Source organism: Octopus bimaculoides, chromosome 5 (assembly GCF_046866305.1).
Source record: "Octopus bimaculoides isolate indiv1 chromosome 5, ASM4686630v1, whole genome shotgun sequence".
NCBI classification, from domain to species: domain Eukaryota; kingdom Metazoa; phylum Mollusca; class Cephalopoda; order Octopoda; family Octopodidae; genus Octopus; species Octopus bimaculoides.
The window spans coordinates 105,775,390-105,780,389 of record NC_142932.1 but is presented as its reverse complement, the minus strand read 5'-3'; the positions used below and the strand labels follow the sequence as shown (position 1 = coordinate 105,780,389).

General features: G+C 37.9%; 2 protein-coding genes and 1 long non-coding RNA gene across 3 annotated transcripts in view; 1 reads left to right on the top strand and 2 right to left on the bottom strand.

Annotated features, from left to right (window-relative positions):
* Window positions 1-4,582, top strand: part of LOC106879491 (uncharacterized) — a 28,801-nt gene extending 24,219 nt beyond the window's left edge. Inside the window, exon 3 of the long non-coding RNA XR_001410640.3 lies at window positions 4,448-4,582. This is a non-coding gene — a long non-coding RNA (uncharacterized LOC106879491). The remainder of the gene's footprint in view (window positions 1-4,447) is intronic.
* The window catches only part of LOC106867711 (choline O-acetyltransferase), a 643,259-nt gene that overhangs the window by 622,520 nt on the left and 15,739 nt on the right, over window positions 1-5,000 (bottom strand). The window lies entirely within an intron of this gene.
* Window positions 1-5,000, bottom strand: part of LOC106867714 (putative vesicular acetylcholine transporter-B) — a 99,949-nt gene that overhangs the window by 79,219 nt on the left and 15,730 nt on the right. The gene's annotated exons all lie outside the window — the stretch shown is intronic.

The following is a 5,000-nucleotide window of genomic DNA, read 5'->3' as shown; positions in this document are numbered from 1 at the left end:
CATGCTGTTCATCCCTTTTTACTAAAGGCATAATGCCTGACATTTTGTGAGAGCAGACTAGTCGATTACATCGATACCAGTCCTCGATTGGTACTTATTTCATGAATCGATTTTGTCGGGATTTGAACTCAGATCGTGAAGGCGGGCGAAATACCGCTAAGCATTCTGCCAGTTTACTGCCTTATATCACTAACTCAATATATTTTGCATTAAAACCCCGTAAATGTACCATAGAACTCAATGAAGTGTGATGCTTATATAAGTGACCTAGAGACAACGGACTGTCGTTTCCCCCTCCCCTGAGACCCATGTATATATATATATTCACATACTCTCACAAACCCTTTTCTCTTAACCTCTTGTATCCCCGTTCCTATTCATCAAACCCAATTATCGTTTCACATAGTTACACCTACCAGAGAAAACCAACTTGCCAAAAACTATATAAAGCCAAGAGTAACTCAAGTTTAACACAGTCTGATGAAGACTGTAAGGCCGAAACTTCGAAGCTAGAGTCACCGATCTTCTAGAAGACTAATGACATCTACAAATATGTAGAGCAAATTGTTTTTATGGATTACACATAAAAATAAGCGTTAATATTCCAGCATAGCTATGTCTAAGAAGTTAGGTTCATAACCACAATGTTCCGGGTTCAGTCCTACAGCATGACACCTTGAGCAAGTGAGTTCTACTATAGCCTCAGGCCAACCAAAACCTTGTGAGCAGATTTGGTAGACAAAAAATGAAAGAACGTAAGAACGGACGAAAAGCCGCTAAGCATTTTGGCCCGGGGTGCCAAGGATTGTGCGTGCCATTATACCGCCCATCCTTTTTTACTAAAGGCATAAAGCCTGACATTTTGCGAGAGCGAGTTAGTCGATTACATCAATACCAGAGTTTATCACGACTTCCTCCAAGTTAACTGAACTTAAATTGCTCAATAATATATTAATCAAAAACGTTGACAGCTTCAAATATCTTGGAACACATATAGTAGACTCCTAAAAGCTCTTGCTTGGGATGCATGTAACAAACGTGATAAGATCTGGCACTCAAACCTTCCACCCATGTTAAAAGTTAAAATATTTAGAACATTGATTGAGCCGGTCTTTTTCTATGGATCAGAGACCTGGACCTTATCGGCTGTCTTAGAAGAACAACTAGATGGAACATATACCAACCTGCTCAGGAAGATACAGAACATCAGTTGGAGATCACACCCAACACTTAGTGACATCTATGGAAGTCTGATACCAATATCCCTCAAGCTAAAGCACGAACGGCTACAATTTGCTGGTCACTGTCATCTGGCAGAGAAAGAAGTTATCTCATCCCTGCTCCTATAGCATCGCTCTGGAAGTGTTTTCTCCAGGAAACTGACATTTCCAGATACTATATGTCGGCACTCTGGGTTGGATATTAAACATTTGAACACAGCAATGCAGGACCGTGTAGTGCGGAAAGGGATTGTCAATAGAGTTCTGACCAATCATATGTTAGTCGAAAGATGATGATGGTATGTGTGTGTGTGTGTGTGTGTGTGTGTGTGTGTGTGTGTGTGTGTGTGTGTGTGTGTGTGTGTGTGTGTGTGTGTGTAACTTTGTGTCTGTGTTTGTTTCCCACCACTGCTTGACAACTCGTGTTAGATTATTTACGCCCCCGTAACTTTGAGAGAGAGTGAGAGAGAGAGAGAGAGAGAGAGAGAGAGAGAGAGAGAGAGAGAGAGAGAGAGAGAGATGGCCGTGTGGCTAGGAGGCTTGCTTCTGAATCATGTGGTCTTGGGTTCAGTCCCGCAGCATCGCATTTTGAACAAGTGATTTCTACTACAAACCCAAGGGAGCAAAAACCTGTGAGTGGATTTGGTAGACGGAAACTTTGTGGCGAGCTGGCAGAAACGTTAGCACGGCGGGCGAAATGCTTAGCGGTATTTCGTCTGCCGTTACATTCTGAATTCAAATTCCGCCAAGGTCGACTTTGCCTTTCATCCTTTCGGGGTCGATAAATTAAGTTACCAGTTACGCACTGGGATCGATGTAATCGACTTAACCCCTTTGTCTGTCCTTGTTTGTCCCCTCTAGGTTTAGCCCCTTGTGGGCAATAAAGAATTTTTTTTTTTTATTTTTGCAACTTGTATGTATTTATTTTATCATAATTGCAAAACAACTCCACAGATGAATCGACGTAAGCTTAAATAATAAACCGCGATAGATGAACTGCGATATGGGGAGAGAAATCCCTACCCATACATCCTGGAATCAATCTGTAAAGCTAAAAGTATGTACAAACCAATGCTCAGGTTATTCCTAGTAAACTTAATAGAACAGGTGCTCCTGCGCACACACAAACATGGATGCCCATAGGCAAATACACTCGTAGGCACGCACATACACATATATATATTATCTACAAGTATACTATACCCACACATTCATATACATAATATACATACCTACCCAAACAAATATATATATATATATATATATATATATATATATATATATATATATATATATATATATATATATATATATATATATATATATGTATATATATATGTATATATACGTATATATATATATATATAGGCTCATGTATGTATATGCAAATATATATATATACACACACACATATATATTGTCTACATGTATACACGCGCGTGTATATATATATATATATATATATATATGTACGTATATATGTATATACTCATTTACTATTTGTTTTATATATATATATATATACATATATATATAGATTGATAGATATAGATAGATATACGTATGTATATATAAACACACATAAATATATATATATGTATGTATATATATATATGTACATGCACACACATACATATGTATACACTCATGTACATAGATATATACATAAATTCATATTCATACATATAGGCATAGACACACATCATGCATACACATATGTATATATCTTTGTGCACGTGTGTATATGTGTGTGTATATATATATGTGTGTGTATATATATATGTGCGTGTGTGTGTTGCTTTGTCTGTGATCGTATGAATATATTCCTTACTCTTATATATATGGCTTATAGTGGAAGATGTATCGTTGTTCAATAACTTACCGTTACAAGTTGATATAGGAAAACTATTTTATGGTTTTTAGATTTTACAGTGCGACGCCATTTTTCGATATTCGTTAGCTGTTAAATATAGCTTCGATCGCAAGATGATTGCATAGTGTAAGCCTGCCCCGTCCTTTTCGACATATTATTTGATCGAAGGAAGATCGATATAATGTTAGTTCAACTAATGATAAGGCATATAATACACAGAGAGGCTCGTTAACAGATGAACCCTATGAAGTGATCCACAAAATGAGACATCTTTCCTTCGATTTATTCCACTGAAACATAACTCCACCTCCCATTCCCCAGTGTCAATCTAAGCCTCAAGACATCACTGCCAACGGACAATACGATGTCATCATAGGGATAATTTTGTATTCAGCACTGTCTAGTGCAAGCTTGGCTGTGTGGTTAAGATGCTCGTTTTGGTAGCCACGTGGTTTCAGGGTTCGATCACTATGCGTGTCACCTTGTGATTGAAATTGGTTGACGGAAGCTGAGTGGAAACCCCTCGTATGTGTGTGTGTGTGTATTTGTACATATGTGTTTGTCTTTGTGTTTTTGCCCGCCCTCCTCCACCGCTTGGGAACCGGTGTTAGTTTGTTTACAACACCGTGGCGCAGTATTTTGGCAAAAGAGACAGAATAAATACCAGACTTTAAAAACCAAGTATTAGGGTCGATTTGTTCGACAAACCCCCTTCAAGTTGGTGTCCCACAACAGCCGCGGTTTAATGACTGAAACAGGTAAAAGGCATTCGTTTTGATTTTCTTCTTCGTCTGCCATTACGTTCTGAGTTCAGATTCCGCCGAGGTCGACTTTGCCTTTCATCCTTTCCGGGTCGATTAAATATGTATGTATATATTTTATTATTTTTAACGATGTAGTGCTCGACTTAATCCCTTTGTCTGTCCCTGTTTGTCCCCTCTATGTTTAGCCCCCTGTGGGCAATAAAGAGATAAATATTTAATATCACGAACATTGTCGTTCTAAACATTTCTTTCCAAATAATTCTCACTTGCTACTGTAATCTAGATGTATTTACCTCGGCCGAAATCACACTTGGAATTATATCCTAGAGAGAATTACAGCAATCATTTTACGACAGCAGAGTGCACAGCAAACATCAGCGATCTGTATTCTTGACAAGAGATGCCAGTTCTTTTACACCTACAAGACTCGTTCTTATTATCCCCAAGTTGCTGGATAATTTTTCTTTCTTTTAAGAATATTGTAGAAAGGAAATTTTTCATAGATTGGAAGTTAAGTCCTAATCTCTTCAAAAAGTTATTGTTTCAAGAAAAAATTGAATTTGTATTACTTTTAATTTTTACGATTATAGATAACAACTCGGGCTGTAACTTTTGAGCCCGAGTCAGGTGCGTGTGAACGATGCTGAGAGAACGTCTGCTACGAATGATAGTTTTGACACAGGGCACCTCTAAGATGACCGCCAGATGCTGAACGAAAATAAATGAACTGCGACCAGGTTCAATAAAAGGACCCCAATTTCTTGGATGCAATTACATACTTGAAGTCGATGTTGGCAGAAATTAAATCAGATTGCAAATATATGTTTACGTTACTAAATTTATACTCGGGCTAAGCCCGAACAGTCCGAGTGCCGGAGTCGCTACTGATGTATAGCTCTTCGAAACGCCGGTGTTAAAACGGAGGTAGCTGATGAAGTAGAATGTTCTCTATGTGGCTTGTGTGTTTTCTCGTCTCTGTTTTGTTTGCAATGTCCTGTACCCAGATATGCACCTATACATACAGGTGGATGTCGGTATGCACATACCTGTACGTATATATGCTTATACTCATTTACTATATATATATATATGTGTGTGTATGTATATGTATACACACACATATATATGTATATATATATATAT